Raw genomic sequence first — 10,000 nt, 5'->3', positions numbered from 1 at the left:
ACACATCGGCTCCCTCCCTAAAGCAAGAATCCAAGTATTTGGTAATGCAAGACAATCACATATAAATGCATGCATACTTACGTACACACATGCATACGCATGTATTCACCTGTGTGCATGTATGTATAAATGTGTGTGTATATATATATATATATATATATATATATATATATATATATATATATATATATATATATATATATATATATATATATATATATATATATATATATATATATATATATATATATATATATATATATATATATATATATATACATACATATATATATACATATATATATATACATATATATATATATACATATACATATATATATATATATATATATATATATATATATATATATATATATATATATATATATATATATATATATATATATATATATATATATATATATATATATATATATATATATATATATATATATATATATATATATATATATATATATATATATATATATATATATATATATATATAGGTACGTGCAACAAGTATTTATCTATGTGGATTATCTATAAACAAATATTCATAGAACCTGACTGGCAGTAAAATACTGCTATGTCAATGATACACCCTTTTGTCTGATTGCTATTCTCACAAAAAAATGAATAGCTTACGCTGTTTATTTTATTTTTTTGTTAGAAAACGGCAGAGTAAATTGAATTTGTCAACTTCAGTCTCAAATACGACTCTACAGAATTTCTAATTCTCAGATGAATAATTGATTCTATGATACATTATTTAGTTATTGATGCCGACGACAAAACGGCAATACTGACCAGACTTCTAGTCGTGGATATGATGAAGCATTTGGATTTTGCAATATAATTATAAATCTTACATATAAGGCATGTATTTACAATATATCAAGTAGAAATGTGAATATATGTTATATATTATCCCAGTATGTTACGAGGATGTTATAGTGTGTATTTCTCTTCTAAGAAAATATGCATGCATACATTGACAATTACACAAACGGAGACATACATATGCACGCACACATACACACACTCGCAGTCACACAGGTGTATATGAGTGTGTGTGTGTGTGTTTATGTGTGTGCCTCTGTGCATGCAAATGTATATAATATGTGTTTGTATGTGCATAAATACATGTGTGTATTTCCGTGCATGTGTGTATGTATGTATGTGTGTTCGATATGTATTTATAGAGTTATGTTTACTCACGGGAAATATGTACAAGTGCGCGAGTTCTTGTAATATCTTGTGAATTTAATAATGAAGATAACGTTATAGATTCGTGTATATGTGCATTTAATGAAAGCAAATATACCGTCTGACAGATAGACATGCTCCGTTCAGTGTCCTGAATATTTGATTTATAATTATTGTCTGGAAGTAGCACTGATTTCTGTTGAAACCACCATATGTACATATGACTAATATTGATATATTGCTCGCCATTAATCTGTCACCAAGTGATGTAAAAGCATATCAAAGTGGGATAAATTGAATGAATATCTGAGGGAGATAGAGAATAAGTGGATGAGTGAAACCGAAACATATTGATAAAATTGAGATTCAATGAGATTAAAATTATGTAGCAATGATATATGATGTTAGATATAAGATGAATATAGTGCATGCGATAATATAAGATAAACATAGTGCATACGATATGGAGGGCCAGAGGAAGTTTGTGAAGGTATGAAGCAGAGAGAGAGAACGGTTATGTGTAAGCCAGAGGAAGATTTGGAAGGTATAAGGCAGACAGAGAATGGTTATGTGTGAGCAACAGAAAGAGGAGAATGATTTTAGGATATATAGAACAAATAGTAAATTACAGTAGCATATACTGTAAGACATATTTTGACGTATATATAACAACAAAACGTATTGCGGCGTTTCTGTTGGAGTTGTCCGCTCACAGTATACTATCCATATCTCACTGCTAACAATATATGAATATATAGTGACCTTTTGCGCAGTGGTATTTGAAATGTCCAGCAGGCTAATTCTAAAAATAATTCATAGCAACAGATGCAGCATTAATAATATAAATACAATATCTATAATAAAAATTTACGTGGATGTTGTGTTCGACAGTTGAATAGTGCAGCATTTGATGTGAAAGCGCATCTCACGTGAGTATATGTTGCATAAATCTGCACACACATATCGTTAGCAGACGAAGACCGTCTTCTATGGGCTCACATACTGCCAGTCATTGTAAATATAGATTTCGTTGGCAGTGAGATTTGCTTGTATCATATTCACACTAAATATATATTTCTTCTTATTCTGATTCAATGAGTCTCCTGGAAATTAAACAAGAGTATTTAATTGTCACATAAACAATATTTTTTTCTGTCAGCTCTGATATTTTCCGAGAAAATATTTTTTTAAAATGTTTACAAATTTTAATATACAATGTTGCCTTAAGACATTTCTAATAGCACCCTGTAAAAATACATAAATTATATTTAAATTGAGAAACTGTAAGAAACCACGTTAAGAAACATATTTTAACAGTAACTTAATTTTGCAAAAAAAATTCAGGTATTCTGCATGTATTTACTATAACAATATCGTATAATTATGATGCATACTCTTTTACTCTTTTACTTGTTTCAGTCTTTTGACTGTGGTCATGCTGGAGCACCGCCTTTAGTCTAGCAAATCGACCACAGGACTTATTATTTTAGAAGCCTAGTACTTATTCTATCGGTCTCTATTGCCGAACCGCTAAGTTACGGGGACATAAACACACCAGCATCGGTTGTCAAGCGATGTTGGAGGGACCAACACAGACACACAAACACATACACACATACATATATATATATATATATATATATATATATATATATATATACATACATACGACGGGCTTCTTTCAGTTTCCGTCTACCAAATCCACTCACAATGTTTTGGTCGGCCCGAGGCTATAGTAGAAGACATTTGCCCAAGATGCCACGCAGTGGGACTGAACCCGGGACCATGTGGTTGGTAAGCAAGCTACTTACCACACAGCCACTCCTACGCCTATTTGCATAAAACGTTTATTCATATATAATAATTTCAAAATACAAACTGTGCATTATCATAACTATAAAGATCATTCATCTTCAGGTGTTTTCCTATTATGATAATAGTTATGTGAATTGTGATAACGCGATTAGTGAGTTTTAAGACTTCTTTAGAATAAATCCTATTTATTCACATCAGATATTCTTCTGCAAAAATGTTATCCATCTCTCAATGCCGATACAGTAGTTTTCCTGTGTAACCCTAAGTTAATCTTGAAATTTGAACGTCCATTTTATTATTTCTACCCACGTTTTAGATCTAGTTATGATATACGAATTTCGTGGAGTACCATTGAAACTGCACGTATTTTCAATGCGGTAAATGAAGTTTTGTAAGATATAATGACTTGTACAATTTTTCTGTTATCTTCTTCATGGACAAACATATAAGAGATTAATCTGATACAAAAATATGATTTGTGTAATGTGTGAATTAGATTTTCATTAAAAAAAAGCAAAAAACACCACCAAACTAGATTTGTGATTATATCATATGTGACTGACGCTAAATATCACAATTTGTATTTTCAGAGCAGCAACAATAATAAATTTCTATTGCAGAAATTTATTGCATCTCTCATTTCCCTGATTTCAGCAAACTACCGATAGCAAAAATCTGCTCATTACAGGGGATACACTAAACGATAGTGGGGCCTAAATAATTTTAAATTTTCCACAAGTACAAAAGTATTATATTTGTAAAAATATATTTTGCAGATATCGTAGGGTATGCAGTCTTCTTCAAAGTATCAACTTCATTATGAAAAGTATATGTTTCTAGCAAGACACAAGACCGTCTGATTCTTTTTGTTACATTCCAATATATCCATTCAAATATGAATAAACAAAAAAATTAAAAACTTGTAAAACGGTTTAGTAAACCAATTCAGATTAGTTCCACTTGCAATGTTTAGCCAGTCTACAGTAAGAAACTATCGATGTATTTTAAGCAAGTTAACACATTTTAGGGCAATCAGTTAAACACTATCACGGTGTTTTGTATAGTGCAAAGGTGCATGCAAATATATATTCCTGCCATATCGATTTACATTAGGTGCAGTATATGGTTATTGCATACTTAAACGGGAAAGAATACAATTATATTAACTGTTAGAAAGATGGAATATTCGGTGAAATATATGACGCTGTTTCCAACAGTACCTTGGGTGTGTTATCCCGCGTACATGTTATGTACTGTAATCGAAAGAAGCAAAAACTAGTAACAAACAAAACAAATGCATTATTAGGAAAGAATTCCTTGTCATTACATAGCCAATACATTCAAAATGGAATCGATAATTAATTTTGTTCTCATTTAAATTTTAACTTGTTTATTATTTAATAGGTTTCAGAATCTATCATTTTCGTTTTTTATGAATTTTACTTTGAGTTCCTGCAATATCAATTAAATATCAATTTATATTTCTGATTTGACCAAATTTTGTATCTAAATTTTCCAATTTAAATTGCTCCGTTCTTTCAATTGGTTATTCACAAGTGAAATTTCATTAGCCGTCGCTGAAACTAGACATCATTAATCTGAGTTTTTTTTTTTATACTTTTAATTTTTTCATTTGTATATATATATATTTTTAGCGATTTACTATATTTAGTGTCGTTGTCGTATCAATTCTTGAATTGTTAATCATGTTAAATCAGACCCGAAGTTATTTAACATTTCTACTATTCTCACTTGAATTGTCATTTGGAATTATTTTCGTTCTTTCTTTTTAGTTCTCCATTTTTCTATTGTTTTCTTTTAGATGTATAGCAGCTTTTACGTAGCATTATTAGCAATACGAAACAAATAAAATTACGCCGGGTTCTTCAAGTTTTCTTGGAAAATTTTATACACGTATATTTTCTAGATTCCGATATATTTCTTCCAGAAGAACACGCCCGCGAAAAGAGTTTAGAATTATATGATTATATTGGCTGAAACTTGTCACCATGAATTAAGCTCGGAATGTGTACTTGCTAGTATATTGATTAGAACTAACTTATATAAGAATATACCAGACATGTTAAACGTCAATTATTTTCAGTATCTAAGGAACAAAAGTGTTTTTGTGAAACCATGGTTCACTTCCCTGAACCGAGCAGTTTTTAACCCAAGGGTTGTATTGGCGCTACTCTATACATAATAGATTAAAGTTTCGAAATTCGAAAATATTTATAACACTGAGAATTAATTGAAAATGGCAATTAGTTTTTTGTGGCATTTGGCACTCAATCATATTCTGCCAGGTCGTGTTGTAGATATTTTTACATTTGCTGAAAGTAGCAAAATACATCAAGTAAGATTTGTGAGTGATTTCAATACTGATATATCAGATGAGAAAATAATATCCCAGATTATCAAATGTGTACTCTCCATGTACTCAGTATGCTGTATAATAGATCACGTAGAACTTTTATAACGTTATGTTTGAATGTTTCTCCATAGGAATGCGTAACGTCGTTTATTGAGTTCATTGGTGGTACATCCAACCAAAATTTCATTAAAAAATAATACAAATATATTCTATAAAAAGTAATTGAAGGTTACTCACACATACTGTTACATTTTAGTAGAAATTGGAGGGGAAATATACCATGCTCTGCAATCTCAACCTAGAAGAGCGGTCCCCAAACTGTTTAGACCATCGCTCCATTTATGGAATCCTTGATCCCTCATCGACACCGCCCCCCCCTCGGCATGTACCAAAAATATATAGTTACTAATAATGAGGAAATGGGCATATCTCATCGTCCCCCAGGTGTCGATATCGACTACTTTCGAGACCTCTTAGATAGATGAACTGAACTCAAAATTTACTAGATTTGACTACAAATACGATCTTTGATTGACTTATGTACCGTACGTTCACAAAGGCATGAGAATTTATGCTTGACAGAAAAGGGAAGAGAAAAAGATGGACAAAGAGAAAAGGCGGATATATATTTATGCATTCGTACTACACACACACAGATGCACGCACACACAGACGCACATACGTGCACATACGCGCACACACATACATATACAAATATTACACATTAGAATGTGTATGTATATATGTGTGTATATATACAGATGTGTATGTGTATGTGTGTGTGTGTGTGTGTGTGTGTATGTTTGTGTCTGGTATGTGTGTGTATATCTGTGTGTATGTTTCAGTGCTACTACTTAAATCACACGTACACATCTTATGGGAAATGTTCGTTGCCAAGCCTTCAGAAATATTTTCCTATTGAATTCGTGTCTATGAAAAAAAAAAAAAATCTAGATAGACGGTTTTTGCCATATTTGTCTGAAGTTTATGATGACAAACACTAAAAATATTAAACTATGTCCAAAAAATAGAGTCTCTTTAGTCATACACTTGACAACATATTAACTGACATTTATTTCTATATTTTCCTTTTTATACTCTTTTCTGGATTGAAAGCACACCAAGGCAAAATTTGAAATAGTCACAAGGGAGAAAATATCATTTTTGCACATGTTATCAATATCAACACTACATAAGAACGACCAATTTAGCAAAAGACACACTGAAGGCCACTTTCCCAAATACTTGAAAATTCACTACCACGGAAAATATAATTATATCATTACGGCTGATATGTATTGATTATCATTTTGATAATACGAATTGGATTATTATATTTATTTATCTATAATGGTAGTTGCTCTGTATGAAAAATATTATATCGAAAATATGGTTGTATGATATAAAATACCTGATTCGCTGTCTGTTCTAAACTTCAGCACGCCTCTTCCTTTTGTCAAATTATATACTGTTTAGGTTATATGTGTTTTAGCTGCCATCTAATGTTTTCGAAATGCAGAGCATTAACGATTTTCTTCGCCATAAGCTCTATTGTTCATACATTTTTTTTTCCTTTTCTTTTTAGTTCTTGCTCTCGTTCATTGCCATGGGATTTGAACATGTTTAGTTTGATATTTTTTCCCCTTTGCTCCTTTGATCGTTGTCGTTTTTGATGTTTTGCAGTGCTGGCTTTATTGTGTCACATTTCATTATACTCGTTGAAATAGTTTGAGTAAAAATAGAGGTGACTTCGATTTGATGTTGGGTGACAGTCACTTCCAAGGTGAAAAAAAAATGAGACTGGTTAGTTAACTAGTATTATCAGAATTCAAAAAGGCTCAACCTATACAAATTATGAATAATTAACTAAAATTGAGCATAATTTATTTCAAATCATGGCTAAAACTACATTGTGTTCAATTTTTCAAATTACTAATTCTAGAAAAATATTAGTAATTTTTGTTTTATAGTTTTCTGGTAAGTGGCTTCATTTCACACTGGTGAAACTGAACCTGTTGTATCATAAAATAGCAATTTCAGATATCTAACGCACAAAATGTCCAGTTTCGTTATTTTAGGATGGGCAAAAATGTCCTCACATATTTCATTATAAATAAGTGACATTTATGAAGTCACTTATACATCTTAGAAAGTGCAAATTGTTATAATCAATATATAAAATTGCGATATGTTATAATCAATCTATAGCAATGGCTATATACTGTAAGAACACATATCATTACTACGTAACTAAACGCAACAACATAAATTATAAATAACTGGATATCAATCAAGGTATGTTTTTCTCATGAATATTCACAGATCATAATTTTAAGTGGCTCTGCTCCACTGTAATATACAATAAATATGCCATACCACTAAAGAATCTTTAAAATAATGTCTATGATACACTGTCCGCTCCTGCTAGATAAATGCAGTATATGATTCTCAATCTGTCATTTGTAAACTCCTCCCAGCATGAAATACTTAAGTATTGCTATACATTTCTACAAGTCTGTTTTACTCAGCATGTGTAATTTCCGGTGCAAGTGTATATAAGTAAAAGGAGTATCACCAGATGAAGCATATCGATCTGTGAATAATTGTTTTACTTTTGTTCACAATAAACCATAAATCAGTTTGTAAGTGCCTCGACTGATATGAAGCTGTCATCAACGGAACATTTTTTTAAAAAATTCTATTTCCTTATTTTGCAAAATAAACATTCTCTTAATGTTTCTGCATTTCAACATGTGAAACAGAAAAGTGTATAGCAAAAACTCGTGTAAATGCCGAAAACACACAGTGTGGTAAGATGCATGTTCAGTCCCACAGAGTGGCACGTTCGGCAAGTGACTTTCATTATAGACTCAGTCCAACTAAAGCCTTGTGAGTGGATTGGGTAGACAGAACCTGAAAGAAGCCCGTCGTATATATATATATATATATATATATATATATATATATATATATATATATATATATATATATATATATATATATATATATATATATATATATATATATATATATATATATATATATATATATATATATATATATATATATATATATATATATATATATATATATATATATATATATATATATATATATATATATGCGTGTGTTTGTGTCTGTGTTTGTCCTCCAGAAATACCTTGCCAACATAAGGTGGTATATTTATGTTCCCGTAACTTGGAGATTTGCACAAAAGAGCGAAAAGTACTACGCTTACAATGAATGTCCTGGTTATCTATTTGTTAGTCTAACACACCTTAGGTTTGTGCTCCAGCATGACTGCAGTATAAAGCTGTAACAAATGAAAGAATAACAGAATCAACCAATGTCTGGTACAGTAATATTTGCATCAAAGGCCCAGTCAACAATCGTAACAGGTTATTATTTTCTGTCACACCACCTAATAAAGGCGCTGGCCTTAATGTTTCCACGCACACAGTTGTTCACGCAATTTAGGTCACTGCTTTGACCTCTTTTATTCGTATAGTAACCACGATCTAAAAAAAAAAAAGAGAGCCTTACATTTAAATATGCGCTTTTAACATGGAGCTTATGTAATTTGATGGTCGTCAGCAATTTTGAGAACACAAAATCTCTGAAATTACCATTCTACCATAAACCTGGAGTATTAGCTCCTAAGTATAAAACCAGTGAGGAATTATTTCAATGAAGCTGAAAAAAAACATACAGAAATAACTCGTCATTGTACAAAAGAAGAAAAAATAATAATTGTTTCTCATACCTTCCTAAGAGATACTCCTGCAGTGAAGTTTTCAATTATCATGTATTTCATGTCACTTATGATCGAATGGGATCTGCAGCCAGGCGTGATCCAATACAACTGTTACAACTGGTATATGCCCGGCCGATGACAAACGAAATTATTTCTGTCCTATAACTGCTATGAGGAATGTATTTTCCAATGTGATAATAACGTGTTTCAATTATTACTAGTAAATACACCAATGCATCCAACATAATATTAAATTACTTAATCATTGTATCGAAAGCGACACTTGGCTAATAGGAAATATTCGGCTTTTCATATCATGGAAGTTATAATAACTGCAACATTATCCTCAGTTATATTATCATAAGCATATAAACAAGACTGCAAACGCAGTCACTTTTTGAGAGATTTTACCTTTTCAGACCAAAAAGTATAGCAAGATATGAAACAAAGTATAGAGAAAGAGGCTATTAATATATAACGGTTACCTCTCAAGAGACTATTGTTTTATATTGTATTGAACGAGGGGTGTAATTTTATTTAGAGTACTAAAAGAAATGAAATTCACATTCGGATGCTATCCTAATCTGAAATACTATTTCGTGGAGACATCGAACTGCTTACCTTCCAGGATTTCTTGATATTTCTTCGATACTAACCCATGTTAGTAAGAATATTTTAATCTCAAACTTCTAGGCTTTTTTGGGGACAGGAGTGTAGAATACCATGTATAAATGCAACTGTTTGACCACGTGCCTGGTTAGCAGTGCTTCAGCTTCTCCTTTGGTATACCGACAATTTATCCAAATCACTATGATACCAAGTTATTAAGATCAATATAAGATGGTTGA

The sequence above is a fragment of the Octopus bimaculoides genome, chromosome 19 (genome assembly GCF_046866305.1).
Source record: "Octopus bimaculoides isolate indiv1 chromosome 19, ASM4686630v1, whole genome shotgun sequence".
NCBI classification, from domain to species: domain Eukaryota; kingdom Metazoa; phylum Mollusca; class Cephalopoda; order Octopoda; family Octopodidae; genus Octopus; species Octopus bimaculoides.
Note: the sequence above shows the minus strand (reverse complement) of the source record.